At 33.4% G+C, this 22,574-nt stretch overlaps 1 long non-coding RNA gene and 1 other non-coding gene across 2 annotated transcripts; both read right to left on the bottom strand.

Annotated features, from left to right (window-relative positions):
* Positions 1 to 1,045: 1,045 nt before the first annotated feature.
* LOC145958874 (uncharacterized) lies at positions 1,046 to 3,101 on the bottom strand. Its single transcript, XR_014434419.1, has 2 exons — positions 2,242 to 3,101; positions 1,046 to 1,302 (listed from the first exon to the last, which is right to left on the bottom strand). It is a non-coding gene; the product is annotated as an uncharacterized LOC145958874 (long non-coding RNA).
* A 13,850-nt stretch (positions 3,102 to 16,951) lies between these two features.
* LOC109791086 (uncharacterized) lies at positions 16,952 to 19,006 on the bottom strand. The gene is made up of 2 exons (XR_014434418.1): positions 18,147 to 19,006; positions 16,952 to 17,208 (listed from the first exon to the last, which is right to left on the bottom strand). It is a non-coding gene; the product is annotated as an uncharacterized LOC109791086 (transcript).
* Positions 19,007 to 22,574: the final 3,568 nt, after the last annotated feature.

Raw genomic sequence — 22,574 nt, 5'->3', positions numbered from 1 at the left:
GTTATCCTTATTAATAAAATATGCATAAAATATTAAACTTCAATTAAGTATTAATATAATTTAATTTAGTGCAAAATATAAAACAAAGACTTTGGATGTTTGCATGAAAGAGTATTTGAACAAGGGTATTCAAAATCACGGGTCATATTCATCAGGATCCAGTGGTTTAGAGGCCGCTGATGCAAACTAGAAGAAAATATGATGACATAACTCATAAGCCTTTTTCAATTCAGTGGTAAACAACAAATGTTAATAATATACCTTGAAATTAATTTGCATTGGAAAGTTCAATGAGCATAGCAGAGGAAGACCTTTCTTAGTGAAGAAAAGAACCAGATATCCATTAAAAATGTCCATATCACATAGGCTCATATCTATATCAGGAAGGATGATATTCTGAGCGCAATATAAGCATAAAAAGGGTGATCTTGCATTTGAGAAAGGTATTTTTCCCCAGCCCATTCAGCAAAAAGAAACAGAAAATATATCACATGGGATGCATACGTGATAATAAACTGACAATGTTTCAGTCCCTAAAATATAATATCTTTCTTCCTAAAATTGCCAACGCCATTTTTATCCCTAGAAGATGATCTAAGATGCTATTCCAAGTTCCCTTTGTTATATTCATTTTAATAAAACTAAAATGTACTTTATTAATCACATGCAAAGTTTTATTTTATATTTTTAGCTATACAAAAAAAGAAAAAAAAATTTCATTCCATTCTAAATCAACCGATGTGCATGTAAATAATGTATCTAAATCGACCAGATGTACTTCACATTTTTGGTTTCTAAATAATGTAGCAAGATCAACCAATGTGCAACTAAATGTTTCCCTTAACTTCCAGAGGGAGATGCATTCCCTAGACAAGAAGGGAGATGCATTCCCTAGACAAGAAAAATCAGATCGCTGAATTTAATTCCTTTAAAATGAATTGTTCAGTTTATAGAATAATAGCCCGTTTGGTTAAGTCTAAAAATGGAATTTATAATTTCTTCCAAAGCAAAAACGCAATCAGACTCTAAAGCTTACCTATAAACCTTTATGTGTAAGCTTTTATGGTTTCTATTATATTCGTCACGAAAATCATGTTAGTCTACTTTCTCTGCAATCAAATGATGAATATAATCGTGCAAATAAACATGTTAACCGGGTAAAGAAAAGCTTTCACTTATATGAATTAAACATTGCTTCTAGTGAAGCATCTTCTGAACTCCGGGTACAACGTCAAACACTCTTACCCTCCTGCAAACCAATCCCTTGCAAGTAATGTTCTGCATCCAAGGCTGCCATACACCCTGCACCAATAATATGAATTCCATTATCCTTTGGGAGAATAAAGCTATTACTACACTAAATCTGATTCTGATTGCGTTATGCATATTATTATTGACACTTTTAAATGCAATGGCCACCAAACAAAGTCAAAACCACAAACAATGAAATCATTTTGATGGCACGATATAACTTACTTCTAGTTCAAAAAATTCGAATATAAGGCAAAATAATTAGCTGATTCCATATTCTTACGATTCGCCCCGTTCAATTCAATTATTTATATCAAAGTAAATCCCCGTATTTTGACTCCTGTTTCCCTTACAAGAGCAATGCAAAATTGGGTTCATAATCAAACAAAATCAATGACTAATCCACTTTGAGCTTCAAATACCAGATTGTATTCTTACTCTGTTAGTTATTTTAAATTTTTAATTCCGTATTCTGTCTTGTATAAATGACTAACCCCAAATAAGAATTGAAAAAAAAAAAAAAAACAGAACTTAGAATCACTATGATTTCCAAGTTCTAACAGAACATAGTTGATAGAAATACTATTATCATATAGTGTACAGATAACTGGGGTGAAGGTGAGCCAACTAAAGATTATATCTTACATGATGCACAATGCTGGAAGTATGTTGTAATATATTCAACATGTGATTCTACCAAATGTCGTTGCCAAATAAAAATAGAAAACATTAAGAACATGGGAGAAAACATGAGTTCCACCACAATGTTTCAAAACCAGGCATCATATGAACCTACTCAAGACATAACATGTTCAAAACAATCTAATTTGATTCAAACTGATATATAATGGAAAACGCAGAGAACAGGGAAACAAAACATGGCCATCAAATTCAAAACACGAGGAATCATCACATCACATGAATCCCTAACTATAACAAAGCAAAACAATCTAATTTACTCGAAGATAAGGGTTATGAAACAAGAATTACCAGTGCCAGTAGCAGTAACAGCTTGCCTATACTTCTTATCTGAGACTCTAAACTTTCTTATTCTCTATCTCTTTCTTCCAATTTCTCACCTATACTAAAACCTTATAGTCAATGTGTGGCAAGGGTAGGGGTGGCAAGCAATCCACTAATCTACCATCCATCCAATTCATCCCCAAGAAATTCCACCAAATCCATCCATTATACAATATAATATTGGCCCAACTAGTTTTGGAAATGTTGCAAGTGAGCCTGTTGGTCGCATGCAGACTACATCCCACTAACAGCGTACAATTGAAAATGATCAGAAGTCTGAGCATTCAAGGGGATCAGTACTTTATGTAAGTTTTGGAAGCCAAACCAGGCTCCCTCATGCTCAACTTGTTGAACTGGCTCATGGGCTTGAACATTGTGGTCATAGTTTCCTAGTTTGAGCAGAAACTCTTATCTATCTATTCAATTCATTTCTTCTATTTATCAGTTAGGAACCCATAATTGACTTATGCATAAAAACCACCCCTCTAGAAATGTAAAACCATAATTTCCGACGAAAATAGAGAAAGAGAAACGCGAGTGCAATACCAAATGAATCCCCGACAGGATTTGAAATTGAAACTCTCCTAGCAAATTTCGCTGTCCGATTCGAAGCTACAGGGACAACACAACCATCTGCAAAATTCAGGAGAATAGGAAATGATAGCTTAGACAGAAACAAATTGACTTAGACAGAAACAAATTGTATATGAAATCCTAATCTAAGATCAATTGAATGCATACATTTCCCGCATGCAGGTTTCGTAACCTAGGTTTTGATTCTCATTAGAGAATGGCAAATTGTGAGTATGAGTCGAAGAAAACAGAACAGATTTAATGCACTTGGATGATTGAAAACTCACCATGAATGGATTAATCGAGTAGAAAAGAGAAGCTCCTCACGAACAGTAATAATAGAGACGAAAGAGCAAACGAAGGAGCTTGAACAGTAATATTGCGGTTGTTTAGGTTGATAATTTTGAACTAAAATTGTAAAGGTGAGGGTGAGATGAAGAAGGCGAAGAGAGGATTCGAGGTGCTGAAGCACATGGACGGACGCGCGGAAGCTGGGGATGGCGGGTTCGTGAGGTTTTTCGTGAACTAGAAATTGTTTTTTTTTATTTATTTTAAATTTATTTTATGTTTTTTTTAATTTCATAAAAGAACTAAAGCACGTATAATTAATTAAATAAAAAATTATTGAACGTTCTAGCGGTTTTAAACCGCCAGACAGTGTCAACACAGTAACGATTATCATTCCTGCGGTTTAAAACCGCCAGAAAGTGTCGATAATTTGTAGCATTTGTCATCCTTTCCACAAATGTAACATTTTTTGGCGGTTTATGGAAACCGCCAGAAAAAAACCGCCAATAATTACCTATTTTATTGTAGTGATTGGCTCCACTCACCAATGCTAGTATTCTTAAATCACTTCTGGTTCTCCAAGTATTCTCGACTACTCCTGACCCGTCAGCTTCACTCACCAACGCTAGTATTCTTAAACCACTTCTAGTTCTCCAAGTATTCTTGACCACTCTTGACCCGTTGACTTCACTCACCAATGCTAGTATTTTCTTCTCAGCCACTTCTAGCTAGCAATGAGTATTCTTTAACAAGTCCCTCCAGGCTTTACAAGTATTTTTTCCCTAGCCTCTTTAGGCTTTACAAATAATAGATGTATAATCAGGTTTGAGTGTTTTGGTTACTCTCACAAAGAGGATACATATAGGATCTACACTCTCTAAGTTTTTCTACCTTAGTCTTATAGAGACGTGTGTTTGAGTGTTTGGGTTATTCTCATGGAGAGGATACATAGGTTTACAAAACTTTCTAAGGTTTGTCCAGAATTGACATTTCAAACACCTTAGTCTATAGAGATACACATACAATTTACATTGTACAAGTGATTATGAACGCTCATCTCTAGTCTCTCTATCTCTGTCTTGTGGGCTTAATATCATTCCTAATCAAATGCCTAGGGCAAAGCCTATAATTATTTCTTTATTGCTTCTTGCCTCCTTTTTTTTTCGGTTTGATGTTATTGTATACTTATAGGCCTGTAAAATTTCCCGTTGCATATTTTCGTTAAAGCTAATATAGTCGTTCATGACTAGTTTGATCCTTTTATTTAATGCATTTGGTCTTGCATTAAATGTTGCTTCCTGTTTTTAGACATTGCGTGTATTCTTCTCTGTCCTGTTGCCAGCAATGCTTGACTTTATCTGAGACCTAGAAGTTATTTGTCTTTTTCTAGTCATGCAGTAATATAGTCGTTGTCCTTTTCTAAAAAAGTGATGCACTTTTTCTGACTCATGCATGCTCTGCTTTTGCGTGTTTTTCTTCTTTTTCTTTGTTCATTCATTTAGATCACGCGTTTTACGTTGAGGGCTTTTGGTGTGATCATAGACGATATCTTGGCTTATTTCTTGAGACGTGATTCTTTATTTGCCTGCGTGGCAATCTTCATCTTCGTCTGTTGGTCATTGTTTCTATCTGGAGTGTTTCTCAGTCTGTTCTGTTCTTCGTCTGATGCATAGTTGACTTTATTTTGACCTTAGACATATGCCTCGTCTGATTTGCACTTTAGGATAGTTGTACTAGAGACATCTTTGTCTGAGTATATTTTGATCATTTGGCACATATTCATGTTCCAACTATTCTTCTCTTGACGCTCGGTTTCCTACATCACTTCCTTTATCTGTCTCGACTTGTCTGGTTCATGTCTTGCCTTAACTATTCCTCACAAGCTTCGTCTAATACTTCAGTGTCTGATTCTGGTGGTAGTCCTCTTCCGTCCGTGAGTAGACTTCATTTTTATGCTTGATTAGCTATCATTTGATTATTTCATCTAGTTTGTACAATCTTCATGGATTGTTGCATTTAATGCCTTTGATTTTGCATTAAATGTTTGCTTGCTAAATATGCTCTTCTCGAGATCTTTTGTACCACTTGTTTGCTTCTGTGACTAATATTAAGATGTCTCTGTACTTCCCTGATACTGTTGCTGTAGAGGTGTTGTCCTTTGCTGGCTGGTAGGTGTACTTGCATTGACACATGCGGCTTTGATTTGTGAATAAGCACTAGTCCATTTTTCTATTCTCCCTTCTTTTATTTTGATGACTTCATGTGTCCTTCTAAGAGTGTGGATGCTAGGTAGTGCTTTTCGTTGTGTCTCCAGACATAATCCATTTTTCTTGATCTTCGTTTGTGTTTGTGACTGTCTTTGTCTGATGTATTCCCTTCGTTTGCCCAGTCTTTGTCCAGTGCTTGGCTCATGTCTCTTAGTCCTGGTATGGATGCATATCAACTTGCCTGTACTTCTATTTGAAACACTTAGCACACTTGTTAGAAATAACAATACATATTATATTTGTCTATTCAAAACCTTGCTAGGAATTGCTCTTCGTCTTCGTCTGACTTAATAGTGACGTCCTAAAAGGCTCATGCCTCATCTTTCACATCATCATCATGATAATCATCACCTACAAAACACTCAAGACACCACAACAATACAAAAAGTGAGAAACATCTCACTCTAACATATTTACACACAAATATATAACAAGAGTGTTAATTCATAAGCAACATAATAAGTGATAATTCAAGGTATAACATCACAACATTATCATCATGCACTCATATTCCAAATTCATACTAGAATAAACTAGCTACTCTAAAACAATATGCATGTGGCGCCAAGTATTTCATAGCTCAAGGCCCAAAGGCTTTACTCATGGTCCAATGGCAAATTCTCATGGCTCAAAGGCTAATATTAAAGGCTTGAAGGCATACACTCTTGGTCAATGGTGAATGCTCATACTCAATCATTATGAATATCTCATCATGTAGATCCTCAATAACTCATGTTATTCAATTACACATGTCATTATATGAATTCATTCTTATTCACCATCACACTCTACTCAACACACCACCTTAAACCAACAAATATAGAAAAAGACTCTTATCACACATTTAATAACATAATGATCACATTCTCATCACAGCCACAATATATTATCCAAATCACACTCCATTATTCTCATAATTACTCTCGACAATAATCATTCCGCGTCCAACACCAACCTCATAGAGAGCACATGTTGTTCTTTAAAAGGTCCATGCTCATCGTGTCGTAACTCATGCTCAAAAAATTTATCATAACGGGTCTCCTTGAGCTCTTGCACCCAGCGTGCACTACTCCATGCTCGACATCATGCTTTTTGTCACTCTCATGTTGGGCACCCTTCACTTGCGTCCGACACCATGTCAATTTATGAAGAACTATAGAATGTGCAAATTTTGCACAAGTATCTCAAGTCCCCAAATTCTGATGTCAAATAATAAAATCATTAGTTTTAAGTCTCTTAATGTAACAGCCCGATTTTCACAGATTGTACGAGGGCCCAAAGCCTAATAGAGGTGATTTAGTAGCCTAGAACGGGTCGTTCCAAACTACTAAAACAAGGGTGATTTAGTATCTCAGAACGGGTCGTGCCTAGATTGGAACGAGTCATTCCAAATTACTAAAAGTGCCTACAAATCTTAGTTGGGAACGGGGCGTTCCCATATTGGAACGGGGTGTTCCAAATTACCAAAAAGGCTTGTAACCCTAGTTGGGAATGGGTCGTTCAAGTTTAAGAATGGGCCGTTCTAAATATGGCCGTTATGGGTTAAATGCAACCCTAGAACGGGCCGTTCTGGTTTGAGAACGACCCGTTCTGGATGTGAAATTTTACACATGACGACGAGTCCAAATCGGGCCATTCTAGATTTGAAATGAGTCATTCCGACCACTCTTGATGGCTATAAATAGAGCGCTCTAGCACTCTCAAAAAGCACACCTTTCAGTTCTGACCTCTTTTAGTTCTAACTTCTTTTCCTTCTACATTCTCTGAAGACCGAGGGGAACCTAGAGGAGGAGACCAACCAGATCCTGCTCTAGTTTCAGCTACTGCTTATCAAGGTACGGGGAAAAGGGGATTATTTGTATGCAGAGTTACATGAGAGAATTGGGTAGAGAAAGAGTCCCTTAGAATTATGGGTAATTTTATAATTGTTTCTGTTTGAAGAATTGATGATCCCATTAGATTCTGCATGTATTAAGGATTAGAAATATATATTTAATTTTCAAAAATGATGATCTAGGAGACAGAACGAAATTGTAGAAAAGTGCCTGTGAGTCAGGTTTTGCAAAAATTGGGGGATTTTACTATTTGAGTTAAGATTCTACAAAATTGATGATTCTATTAGGTTTTATATTAATTTATAAATATTATTGTTACATCATTTGGTAAAATTGATGATCTAGATATGGAATGTGGTGTGCTACCTTCGTACAAATGTATACATTATATCTGCTGTTTTAATATTAAATTGAAAACATGACGTTAGTATGTTGACATGAAATGAGATGTTGACGTGATATGATTGTGGTTCCTCACACATATGACCAGGGATGAGATGACCCTTGGGTAAGTGATGCTACAGGGATGGTGTGCCCCTGGCATAGTGTGGGATGAGTGAGGCAATTAACACGTATCACTTATGTCAGATGTTGCGTGGCCTTGGCATAGGGTTAATTGTAAGATTTGTGTGGATTGTGAATGTGATTGTGGTTTCTCACACATATGATGAAGGATGAGACGAACCTTGGGTAAGTGATGCTACAAGGACGGCATGTCCCTAGCATAGTGTGGGATGAGTGAGGTAATTAACCCGTATCACTTATGTCAGTTGTGGCCTGGCCTTGACATAGTGTTAATTTTAATATTTGTGTGGATTATGAATGTGAAAATGATAGTGTTAATTGCAAGAATTGTAATGGATTGATATGACTGTGAATTTGTGATGTGATGTTGATGCATGATTGTTAAAGTTAGAATATATAGAGATGGTTGTAAAGAAATGAGTTATGATGAAATGATGTCAAAAGCATCAAGATGATAGCGATATCTTATAGGTTTCAACCTTGTGATTGCAACAATATGCAACAAAGTGGGGCATACAAAACCACAAGGGAACTCGAAAGCTCGAGTTTTCTTATTCCAGAAGAAAATTGCAGACAATAACATTTACGGGTCAAAAGCATGCAAATCTGACTTAGCCAACTGAACAAAGTCAAAAATACCAGCATTTACCCAAACGGACTTCATAGAACCCTCAATTCGCTCAAGCCATTGAATATGTCTATCTTTAGTGGGTGGAAAGGCTCTAAAGATTTTTGTGGTATCATTAAAAAGGGAAAGATCAATCTTAGGAGAATAAACGAAGGTGAAGGATGTGTCATCATCAGAAAGTAGAGTATTAGCATAATGTTTCTTATTCTGACTAGAAAAGGGACCTAGAAAAGCACGGGAAAGGCCATCTTGAGTGGTAAAAGGCATGAGTACCTGAGATTGATAAATCTTGATGCTTGCTTCTTCCATGCCCGAAATAGGTACGAAGGGATCACTTCCTCCCTCCACAACAGAGATAGTAGCTTTTTCCATGAGCAGAGGAAGTAACTGAGTAGAAGAGAGAGAATCCAAGGTAGGAGAAAGACTAGAGGCAGGGGTTGAGTAGAAGTGGCAGAGGATGCCATGGTAAAGAAAAAAAAAAGCAAGAAAAGGTTGAAGAAGAAAGGGGGAATCTTGTAGAAGAAATAGTAAAAGTGATTTTTACCCTAGGCGTTAAGAGGGATTTTTAAACAAAAGTAAATGGGCCTGGATGAAATGGGATAATATTTCAAATTAACTGACAAAGGCATAGAAAAGTGTGATCAGGGGCCGTCAAATTTATGAGAGGCATTAATACCAAAGATTTGGTTCAAACATAATGGAAAATATATTTAAGGAGTGCCAAAAACTAGGGTTCCATCGAGGAAATGAAAAGACGAAATAGGAAATTTTAGTTCTTTGTCGCTCTCGTACACTCCTCGAAATAAAATTTCCTAGGTGGCATTTGTTGGGGTTGTTCGAGTTAAAGCCTATAAGAATTAATCGAAAAGTACAAAGATATAGAAGGGCAATTAGGACAGGGGATGTTTTCCAAAGAATATAGAAAATTTTCGAGGAGGTCGAAGAAGTACACATAGTCAACACTCGAAGAGTAGAGGGCAAGGGGAGAGGTTATTAGCAGTTATGAACAAATAGGGAGTTGCGGCAGATTCTCGTGGTAGTTATCAAATAGATGAGCACTAACCATCCATGAGGAAGTTGTTTCGAGAGTAGAACGAAAAAAACGTGGAACGAGCGGTTATGAGAGGTTACACAAGCCACATAATGGACAGTAGTTATACACCCCACGACGATTCTTCACACTAGTGGAAAATTAACATATTACGTCACCCCTTTTACGTTAGAAATACGAAAATCTGACGTAAAAAAAATGCGGTGGCATTTTTGTAATTTTTGCAAACTTTTTTACGTCGGACCTGGTAGGGTCCGAAGTAAAAAAGGACGCAAATTTGAATAAGAGAGCGCGAGGCACACCGCGCGCATTCACTCTTCATCACTTTTCATTTTTTTCTCTCTAAACCCTCTCCCTCTCCTTTGTTACTGAATCGTTTTTTTGTCTTTTGCAGAGGGATAAACTCTTTGTTACTCATTTGCACATTGTTGTTACTCCTCAGGTATGAATCAAGGTTTCGTTAGCACTTTTCTACTTCGCATTGCTATTCTGGCTATCTGTTTTATTTGATTTTTTGGTTGTTCTATTTGTATAGGTAGTGGGCGTTTTCTTTTGGGTTGTTATACGAAGTTGAATGGTTTGTTCTGCTGACATTTTTATGTTTTTTTTTTCCTAGTTTTTTACGTCGGATGTCGTAATGTTCGACGTAAATTTACGTCAGTTTTGCAGATCCGACGTAAAATTTACGTTTCTCGCTTCTACGTCAGTATGTTTTCTGACGTAAAAAGCTGAAAATGTCCGACGTAGTACACCTCTTTTGTACTAGTGTCATGTAAATAACTGCTCCCGACTACCTCTATAAATACAAAAAAGCAATCCCGTCATAAGGGTCGGAACCATCATACTTGAAAACTCTCAAGCACTTATTACTTACGCTTATGGCTTCCAAGTGCAAGGTTGCTGGGTATGAATTCTTGGCCATTCTTTTATGTTTTTTGTAGATACTTTAGTTTACTGTATTGTAATTTCTTTCATAAAATTAGGATTAATGTTTATCTATGGGCTTAATGTTTGTAATTCAACAATCTGGTAAATTCATTATGATTGTTGTTGTTGATATTTATGTTGTCCATTCGATCCATTTAAGTATCCGCATGCATGAAACATATTTCGTGGTAATCATTGATGAATGTTTGGAGATCCATCCAAGATAATTTCTTCCTTTCTATATCTGGAAATATAATTGTGCATACCTAAATTGAAATTTTGCTAGTTTGAGTAAAAAGTGCCTACAGACGAAAATCTCAGCAAACAATTACCACACATTAAATATCTCATAACCTTTCAGATACATAACTATCAAAATAATTTATACGTCATTAAATTATTTTAATTTAACATAAACTTATGTGTTCTTAATATATAATTATTCACATATAAGGTCAACGTTAGATTAAAAATCCAACACATATGCCCTTGTATCTTTTTGGTTATACCTTACATGTTTCATTATCTTATTCTTTAACCCTCTGAGGACTCTAACAAAGATTAAACAAAAGTAAGAAGAAATATGCAGCCATAAATATCTAGCTCCCGCAACATACCCCGTTAAGGTGCAACTCAACCCACCGACCCTCTTCCTTTGATCGACGGGATACCCTCTTAGAAACGTAGTTTTTATTTTTCAATAAAGGATAAATAGGTAAAAAGGTAAAAATACATTAATCTTTTAAAAAATAATTTAAAAAAACTAACATAAAATATTGTAAGTTATTTATCTTAACCCTTTAATATTTTAATAATATAACTAATGAACATTATTTTTTTAGAACAATATAAACGATTTGATGTAATACCAGTCATATGTAGCTCAGTTCGTAAACGAGGGTAGAAGGAAAGTAGTGTCAATGAAAACATTACTATTTCATAAAAGAAAGGAAAAGGTAATACTCATCAAACTCTTTCTTTTTTTATTTTTTTGTTTGTTTCCTAAGGAAAGAAAAAAAAAATCATCGCTTCGAGAAGCATGACCTATGAAGCATCTTCTCTGCGTTTGCTCTATGTTTGTGGACAAAGCTTTCGGTAAGACAAATGACGTATTTGTTATAAGGAATCAAACCAGAGGAAGACAAAGATGACGTCCAAAAACAATAATTAATCTTAGAAAAGAATACAAGTTTCTTGACAATTACCTAAAGAAAACCGCAAGAATATATTGAAAAACGATGCATAAAGACTAGATTAATGTCACTTTGTTATCTCAGCCTTTGTCTTTTGTGTGGAGTGTTTATTCAAACAATACCTTAAAATGGATCTAACTATTAATCTTTGACTATCAATATAAATATATATTTTTTTTATTTGAGATGCCTTCGGTCAAACAAAAATATAATTATATAAAGTTAAGGGCTTTAGATAATTTCATAAAATGTTGTATTTAAACTAAGCTGTTTTACTTGTAATTTCTATAAATAAATAAAAAAAATTACATGTGTTTTTGTCTAAATATAATATATGTGTAAGTTTGATCTTTCAAATTTTAATTGAATAATTTAATTTATCAAGTACAGTAATTGTGTAATTTTGGTCTTTAGATTTTTAATTTAACAATTTTAGTCTCTCAAATATCATAATCGTATACATGATTTTAGTCTTTCAAGTATTGTAATTATACAAATTTTTACTTATTTAAGTTATATATGTTAGTAATTTTAGTAATAATAAATATGTCATTAATATATGAATAAAAATTGTAGTATATGTAATTTTAATAGTAAAAAATTATATAATTGCAATACTTACTAAAATTGTACAATAGCAATACTTGAAAAATAAAAATTACTTAATTAAAATTTGAGACACTAAAATCACATAATTCTAATATTTAAGAAACTATAATTATTCAATTAGAACTTTAAAGACTAAAATCGCACTATTATAATACTAGAGTATAAAAATACAATTAAGTAAAAAAATATTACAGATAATTTAGCTGATGCTTACGTTCAAAAGCATGTCAAATTTGGAACTACATCTCATTATTACTAAGGCTAGCTAACAAGTTTTTTTTTTTTTTTTTTTTTCATTTCTAACCTATTAAATTAGAAACTAATATTATTTTGTGATATTAAGATTGTCGCTGCATCAAAGAATTTTCAGAGACGAGACGATGGGTAAAACATAAAATTTCTAATTAATATCAAACATAAACATTTTTCATCTCCATCAAAACCATATATATCAACTGTATAAAAGAAACACATAATCTTACTTTTAATAATTTATTTTTAACGTGTTTGACTCTTTGTTCAAAAGACATACACCACCACCATTGCTAACTTAATTACTTTGGGAAGAGCAGCCTAGGCTAGATCCTCTTTGTGATCATTGTATTCTCATAAATTTCATCTTTAAGGCATACAGAGAGGCTAAACAGAAGAAAGGACAATACATATATATGGCACAATACAATTGCTTTTTATAGGAAATGTTTCCAAAGAATTATTAACAATCAAGACAACTAATCATAGGCGATGTAGAAAAACCTTCCAGCTTCCAAATTCCAATATACAACACATGCTATAGTTAAAGTTGCTCAACTAATTTTATTTATAGCATCAGTGTCATTACTGTACGAACAATTATGTACCTCTGACTTTGTCAAGTCCAATACGTGTGATTAATTATGGATATAAATATAGTTAAGTTTAATATATATTTTTTAGGTAGTTTAACTTATTTTACTTTTAATTTCTCTAGTTTAAAATAAATATTGTTTTAACTTTTATACTTATTTTTTTTTTAATTTTTTAGTTTTAATAGTTTAATATAATTTTTTTCATCCTATATTTGTGATTTTTTTAAATCTTTTTAACTCTTCCTGCTAACTTTTTTTTTTTTTTTTGGTAATGTTGTATTTTTCATGTTGAAATAACAAAAATATTAATTTAATTTGTATTTAATATCAAATTTATTTTGTTAGAATAATTAATTTAAATTAAGTCTCTCGACGCTAATTTATATTATTTTTGTATTTTCATGTATAACGTTTATTGTTAAGGTATCTTTATTTTGTCCTCACAAAATTAAACATTTCTAACATGTCAATATAAAATAGATAACATTATAAAAAAAAAAAAATTAACGATAAGGGTTAAAATGATTAAAAAACTACAAATATACAAACTAAAGATCTATTTTAAACTACAAAAACTATAAAAGATAAAAAAAAATATAGAGATTAAAATAAATATTTTAAACTATAAAGATTGAAAGGTAAAGCAAGTGAAAAAAAAATATTCTAACCTATAGTTAATTTATCTTTTAGATAATTAAAAATAAATAAATATATTTGTATATAATTATTGACGTAGTTAATATTAATTATTGTGAGGTAAAATTAACTATTTTTTTAAAATATTTGAAGAATGTTACATTTAATAACTTGTCACACTATTAATTATATGTCAAAATTTGTATATGATTAGTTAAACTTAAAATTGAATTTGATTTTTTTTATATTTTATATTTTTTTATGCGGACTTATATTGGAATGAAATAATTAATTTGTAATCTCGTTAAAAAAATTTAATGAAGTTAGTGACTGGTGTTGAATCTTGACCTTAATGAAAGTATATCTTGACCTTATAAGATAAATCAAGCTTGTTATGGTCCTAAATGGCATGGAGAGATGATGCACTACTCTCTTTCTCTTTAATTCTTTCACGTGATTGGGGTGTGGTGGTTGCTCCACTCAAGTAAGAACAGTAATGGTGGCAGCTGAAAGTTTTAAAAACTCGTTTGTAACAACAATTTGGATCTCAACGTGAAAATTTTTGGGTTACTGTGACTAAAAAAAATTATTATACAGTGATAGATTCCTAAAATTTATTTTTATTTATATTATAAATATAATATATATATATATATATATATTAATATATTATTAAAAAAATTTAAATACATAAATTATAATAACACTAAATAAATATATTAAATCTCATTTAAAATTAATATTAAAATTATGTATAATTATAAGTCAAATAGATTTATACATATTATATCTATACCAATATTTAAAAAATGTAATATTTCTTATTCTGTATCATCATAATTGTAACTGCATGCACAACAATTATCTTAAATTTTCTATATATAATACTATCACTATCAAATATCGTGACAAAATAGAAATTGTGATTACAACAAATTAAAACCTTGTTGTTACTGAACGAAGAAGAAAATGTAGCTGCTGGCGGAGGAAAAATATTAAAGAGAGTAGACACATTGGAAAATAGATAGGTGAAAACAAGAGATGTGTTTCTTTTCGTTCTATCCATAAACTTCTGGTTCTTCAAGTATTCTCGACCACTCCTGGCCCATTCACTACAAAAAAAATGCGTGATTTGTGGCGGTTATTTTGGTAGTTTCTGACGGTTAAAAGCCGCCACAAATTGCATTACTGGCGTCATTAATAACCGCCGGATCTACGGTCGCCAAAAACCGTTTGTGGCGGATATTTTGTAAACGCTGGTGTTGTGCGCCAAAAAATCCAATCTCTTTTTGGCGGTTTGAAACCGCCACAAAATGCATTTTGGTTTGACTTGTTTGACATTTTCTGGCGGTCCAAACCGCCACAAAAGTGCAGCTCTGGTTGACTTGTTCATCATTTTCTGGCGGTTTTAAACCGCCACAATATTCATTTTAATTCTACCCAATTCAACATTTCTGACGATTTTTAAACCTCTACAAAATTATTATTATTTTTGGTTGTTTACATTTTCTGGTTGTTTTAGATTGCCATTTCTCGCATTTTCTAACAATTTTAAACATCAAAAATACACTTTATTTTACGGTAATTTTTTTTAAAAATATATTTGGAATTATTTTAAAAGCGCATTTTTATTATAAATTGACAAATAATATTCTGTATATTTTAGACATTTATCAAATTATTATTTAAAATTATCACTAACCATATTAATCATTAAAAATTAATAATGACTATATTATATTGTTATTTAATTCAAGTAACTTATAAATAAAAATTTTACTTGTCAAATTCTAGGATCACTTATTTTAATAAATTATACCTATAATTATAATAATATTTATGTGTTTTGTATGTTTCTTGTTCAAATATAATTACTTAAAGATACATTAAATTAACAACTTTTAACATTATTATAAAAAAAAATCAAGACAACATCTAGTCATAGGTCTAGCATGACATATTTTTTTATTATTAAGACATTAACATCCATCAATTTTAAAACATATCCAACATATTAAGTAACTCAAAATCAAATTCATGATCAATGCTCAAAAGTAAAATATGTAAATTGTCCCAAAATTAATCTTGCTTCAAATATAAAAACATAAGTTCAAATTCATGAGTTCATCATGTCTAAAAAAAACAATAATAATGTCAAACTCCATGAACATTACTATCTAATGAAGATCCTCCTTGTGGTGTTGGCATGTCATATCCACTGCCTTCATCCTATAAAATACAAATTGTTTAATGTTATCCTTATTAATAAAATATGCATAAAATATTAAACTTCAATTAAGTATTAATATAATTTAATTTAGTGCAAAATATAAAACAAAGACTTTGGATGTTTGCATGAAAGAGTATTTGAACAAGGGTATTCAAAATCACGGGTCATATTCATCAGGATCCAGTGGTTTAGAGGCCGCTGATGCAAACTAGAAGAAAATATGATGACATAACTCATAAGCCTTTTTCAATTCAGTGGTAAACAACAAATGTTAATAATATACCTTGAAATTAATTTGCATTGGAAAGTTCAATGAGCATAGCAGAGGAAGACCTTTCTTAGTGAAGAAAAGAACCAGATATCCATTAAAAATGTCCATATCACATAGGCTCATATCTATATCAGGAAGGATGATATTCTGAGCGCAATATAAGCATAAAAAGGGTGATCTTGCATTTGAGAAAGGTATTTTTCCCCAGCCCATTCAGCAAAAAGAAACAGAAAATATATCACATGGGATGCATACGTGATAATAAACTGACAATGTTTCAGTCCCTAAAATATAATATCTTTCTTCCTAAAATTGCCAACGCCATTTTTATCCCTAGAAGATGATCTAAGATGCTATTCCAAGTTCCCTTTGTTATATTCATTTTAATAAAACTAAAATGTACTTTATTAATCACATGCAAAGTTTTATTTTATATTTTTAGCTATACAAAAAAAGAAAAAAAAATTTCATTCCATTCTAAATCAACCGATGTGCATGTAAATAATGTATCTAAATCGACCAGATGTACTTCACATTTTTGGTTTCTAAATAATGTAGCAAGATCAACCAATGTGCAACTAAATGTTTCCCTTAACTTCCAGAGGGAGATGCATTCCCTAGACAAGAAGGGAGATGCATTCCCTAGACAAGAAAAATCAGATCGCTGAATTTAATTCCTTTAAAATGAATTGTTCAGTTTATAGAATAATAGCCCGTTTGGTTAAGTCTAAAAATGGAATTTATAATTTCTTCCAAAGCAAAAACGCAATCAGACTCTAAAGCTTACCTATAAACCTTTATGTGTAAGCTTTTATGGTTTCTATTATATTCGTCACGAAAATCATGTTAGTCTACTTTCTCTGCAATCAAATGATGAATATAATCGTGCAAATAAACATGTTAACCGGGTAAAGAAAAGCTTTCACTTATATGAATTAAACATTGCTTCTAGTGAAGCATCTTCTGAACTCCGGGTACAACGTCAAACACTCTTACCCTCCTGCAAACCAATCCCTTGCAAGTAATGTTCTGCATCCAAGGCTGCCATACACCCTGCACCAATAATATGAATTCCATTATCCTTTGGGAGAATAAAGCTATTACTACACTAAATCTGATTCTGATTGCGTTATGCATATTATTATTGACACTTTTAAATGCAATGGCCACCAAACAAAGTCAAAACCACAAACAATGAAATCATTTTGATGGCACGATATAACTTACTTCTAGTTCAAAAAATTCGAATATAAGGCAAAATAATTAGCTGATTCCATATTCTTACGATTCGCCCCGTTCAATTCAATTATTTATATCAAAGTAAATCCCCGTATTTTGACTCCTGTTTCCCTTACAAGAGCAATGCAAAATTGGGTTCATAATCAAACAAAATCAATGACTAATCCACTTTGAGCTTCAAATACCAGATTGTATTCTTACTCTGTTAGTTATTTTAAATTTTTAATTCCGTATTCTGTCTTGTATAAATGACTAACCCCAAATAAGAATTGAAAAAAAAAAAAAAACAGAACTTAGAATCACTATGATTTCCAAGTTCTAACAGAACATAGTTGATAGAAATACTATTATCATATAGTGTACAGATAACTGGGGTGAAGGTGAGCCAACTAAAGATTATATCTTACATGATGCACAATGCTGGAAGTATGTTGTAATATATTCAACATGTGATTCTACCAAATGTCGTTGCCAAATAAAAATAGAAAACATTAAGAACATGGGAGAAAACATGAGTTCCACCACAATGTTTCAAAACCAGGCATCATATGAACCTACTCAAGACATAACATGTTCAAAACAATCTAATTTGATTCAAACTGATATATAATGGAAAACGCAGAGAACAGGGAAACAAAACATGGCCATCAAATTCAAAACACGAGGAATCATCACATCACATGAATCCCTAACTATAACAAAGCAAAACAATCTAATTTACTCGAAGATAAGGGTTATGAAACAAGAATTACCAGTGCCAGTAGCAGTAACAGCTTGCCTATACTTCTTATCTGAGACTCTAAACTTTCTTATTCTCTATCTCTTTCTTCCAATTTCTCACCTATACTAAAACCTTATAGTCAATGTGTGGCAAGGGTAGGGGTGGCAAGCAATCCACTAATCTACCATCCATCCAATTCATCCCCAAGAAATTCCACCAAATCCATCCATTATACAATATAATATTGGCCCAACTAGTTTTGGAAATGTTGCAAGTGAGCCTGTTGGTCGCATGCAGACTACATCCCACTAACAGCGTACAATTGAAAATGATCAGAAGTCTGAGCATTCAAGGGGATCAGTACTTTATGTAAGTTTTGGAAGCCAAACCAGGCTCCCTCATGCTCAACTTGTTGAACTGGCTCATGGGCTTGAACATTGTGGTCATAGTTTCCTAGTTTGAGCAGAAACTCTTATCTATCTATTCAATTCATTTCTTCTATTTATCAGTTAGGAACCCATAATTGACTTATGCATAAAAACCACCCCTCTAGAAATGTAAAACCATAATTTCCGACGAAAATAGAGAAAGAGAAACGCGAGTGCAATACCAAATGAATCCCCGACAGGATTTGAAATTGAAACTCTCCTAGCAAATTTCGCTGTCCGATTCGAAGCTACAGGGACAACACAACCATCTGCAAAATTCAGGAGAATAGGAAATGATAGCTTAGACAGAAACAAATTGACTTAGACAGAAACAAATTGTATATGAAATCCTAATCTAAGATCAATTGAATGCATACATTTCCCGCATGCAGGTTTCGTAACCTAGGTTTTGATTCTCATTAGAGAATGGCAAATTGTGAGTATGAGTCGAAGAAAACAGAACAGATTTAATGCACTTGGATGATTGAAAACTCACCATGAATGGATTAATCGAGTAGAAAAGAGAAGCTCCTCACGAACAGTAATAATAGAGACGAAAGAGCAAACGAAGGAGCTTGAACAGTAATATTGCGGTTGTTTAGGTTGATAATTTTGAACTAAAATTGTAAAGGTGAGGGTGAGATGAAGAAGGCGAAGAGAGGATTCGAGGTGCTGAAGCACATGGACGGACGCGCGGAAGCTGGGGATGGCGGGTTCGTGAGGTTTTTCGTGAACTAGAAATTGTTTTTTTTTATTTATTTTAAATTTATTTTATGTTTTTTTTAATTTCATAAAAGAACTAAAGCACGTATAATTAATTAAATAAAAAATTATTGAACGTTCTAGCGGTTTTAAACCGCCAGACAGTGTCAACACAGTAACGATTATCATTCCTGCGGTTTAAAACCGCCAGAAAGTGTCGATAATTTGTAGCATTTGTCATCCTTTCCACAAATGTAACATTTTTTGGCGGTTTATGGAAACCGCCAGAAAAAAACCGCCAATAATTACCTATTTTATTGTAGTGATTGGCTCCACTCACCAATGCTAGTATTCTTAAATCACTTCTGGTTCTCCAAGTATTCTCGACTACTCCTGACCCGTCAGCTTCACTCACCAACGCTAGTATTCTTAAACCACTTCTAGTTCTCCAAGTATTCTTGACCACTCTTGACCCGTTGACTTCACTCACCAATGCTAGTATTTTCTTCTCAGCCACTTCTAGCTAGCAATGAGTATTCTTTAACAAGTCCCTCCAGGCTTTACAAGTATTTTTTCCCTAGCCTCTTTAGGCTTTACAAATAATAGATGTATAATCAGGTTTGAGTGTTTTGGTTACTCTCACAAAGAGGATACATATAGGATCTACACTCTCTAAGTTTTTCTACCTTAGTCTTATAGAGACGTGTGTTTGAGTGTTTGGGTTATTCTCATGGAGAGGATACATAGGTTTACAAAACTTTCTAAGGTTTGTCCAGAATTGACATTTCAAACACCTTAGTCTATAGAGATACACATACAATTTACATTGTACAAGTGATTATGAACGCTCATCTCTAGTCTCTCTATCTCTGTCTTGTGGGCTTAATATCATTCCTAATCAAATGCCTAGGGCAAAGCCTATAATTATTTCTTTATTGCTTCTTGCCTCCTTTTTTTTTCGGTTTGATGTTATTGTATACTTATAGGCCTGTAAAATTTCCCGTTGCATATTTTCGTTAAAGCTAATATAGTCGTTCATGACTAGTTTGATCCTTTTATTTAATGCATTTGGTCTTGCATTAAATGTTGCTTCCTGTTTTTAGACATTGCGTGTATTCTTCTCTGTCCTGTTGCCAGCAATGCTTGACTTTATCTGAGACCTAGAAGTTATTTGTCTTTTTCTAGTCATGCAGTAATATAGTCGTTGTCCTTTTCTAAAAAAGTGATGCACTTTTTCTGACTCATGCATGCTCTGCTTTTGCGTGTTTTTCTTCTTTTTCTTTGTTCATTCATTTAGATCATGCGTTTTACGTTGAGGGCTTTTGGTGTGATCATAGACGATATCTTGGCTTATTTCTTGAGACGTGATTCTTTATTTGCCTGCGTGGCAATCTTCATCTTCGTCTGTTGGTCATTGTTTCTATCTGGAGTGTTTCTCAGTCTGTTCTGTTCTTCGTCTGATGCATAGTTGACTTTATTTTGACCTTAGACATATGCCTCGTCTGATTTGCACTTTAGGATAGTTGTACTAGAGACATCTTTGTCTGAGTATATTTTGATCATTTGGCACATATTCATGTTCCAACTATTCTTCTCTTGACGCTCGGTTTCCTACATCACTTCCTTTATCTGTCTCGACTTGTCTGGTTCATGTCTTGCCTTAACTATTCCTCACAAGCTTCGTCTAATACTTCAGTGTCTGATTCTGGTGGTAGTCCTCTTCCGTCCGTGAGTAGACTTCATTTTTATGCTTGATTAGCTATCATTTGATTATTTCATCTAGTTTGTACAATCTTCATGGATTGTTGCATTTAATGCCTTTGATTTTGCATTAAATGTTTGCTTGCTAAATATGCTCTTCTCGAGATCTTTTGTACCACTTGTTTGCTTCTGTGACTAATATTAAGATGTCTCTGTACTTCCCTGATACTGTTGCTGTAGAGGTGTTGTCCTTTGCTGGCTGGTAGGTGTACTTGCATTGACACATGCGGCTTTGATTTGTGAATAAGCACTAGTCCATTTTTCTATTCTCCCTTCTTTTATTTTGATGACTTCATGTGTCCTTCTAAGAGTGTGGATGCTAGGTAGTGCTTTTCGTTGTGTCTCCAGACATAATCCATTTTTCTTGATCTTCGTTTGTGTTTGTGACTGTCTTTGTCTGATGTATTCCCTTCGTTTGCCCAGTCTTTGTCCAGTGCTTGGCTCATGTCTCTTAGTCCTGGTATGGATGCATATCAACTTGCCTGTACTTCTATTTGAAACACTTAGCACACTTGTTAGAAATAACAATACATATTATATTTGTCTATTCAAAACCTTGCTAGGAATTGCTCTTCGTCTTCGTCTGACTTAATAGTGACGTCCTAAAAGGCTCATGCCTCATCTTTCACATCATCATCATGATAATCATCACCTACAAAACACTCAAGACACCACAACAATACAAAAAGTGAGAAACATCTCACTCTAACATATTTACACACAAATATATAACAAGAGTGTTAATTCATAAGCAACATAATAAGTGATAATTCAAGGTATAACATCACAACATTATCATCATGCACTCATATTCCAAATTCATACTAGAATAAACTAGCTACTCTAAAACAATATGCATGTGGCGCCAAGTATTTCATAGCTCAAGGCCCAAAGGCTTTACTCATGGTCCAATGGCAAATTCTCATGGCTCAAAGGCTAATATTAAAGGCTTGAAGGCATACACTCTTGGTCAATGGTGAATGCTCATACTCAATCATTATGAATATCTCATCATGTAGATCCTCAATAACTCATGTTATTCAATTACACATGTCATTATATGAATTCATTCTTATTCACCATCACACTCTACTCAACACACCACCTTAAACCAACAAATATAGAAAAAGACTCTTATCACACATTTAATAACATAATGATCACATTCTCATCACAGCCACAATATATTATCCAAATCACACTCCATTATTCTCATAATTACTCTCGACAATAATCATTCCGCGTCCAACACCAACCTCATAGAGAGCACATGTTGTTCTTTAAAAGGTCCATGCTCATCGTGTCGTAACTCATGCTCAAAAAATTTATCATAACGGGTCTCCTTGAGCTCTTGCACCCAGCGTGCACTACTCCATGCTCGACATCATGCTTTTTGTCACTCTCATGTTGGGCACCCTTCACTTGCGTCCGACACCATGTCAATTTATGAAGAACTATAGAATGTGCAAATTTTGCACAAGTATCTCAAGTCCCCAAATTCTGATGTCAAATAATAAAATCATTAGTTTTAAGTCTCTTAATGTAACAGCCCGATTTTCACAGATTGT

Source organism: Cajanus cajan, chromosome 1 (assembly GCF_000230855.2).
Source record: "Cajanus cajan strain Asha chromosome 1, NIPB_CcT2T_4, whole genome shotgun sequence".
NCBI lineage: Eukaryota > Viridiplantae > Streptophyta > Magnoliopsida > Fabales > Fabaceae > Cajanus > Cajanus cajan.
This window is presented reverse-complemented; position numbering and strand designations above follow the sequence as displayed.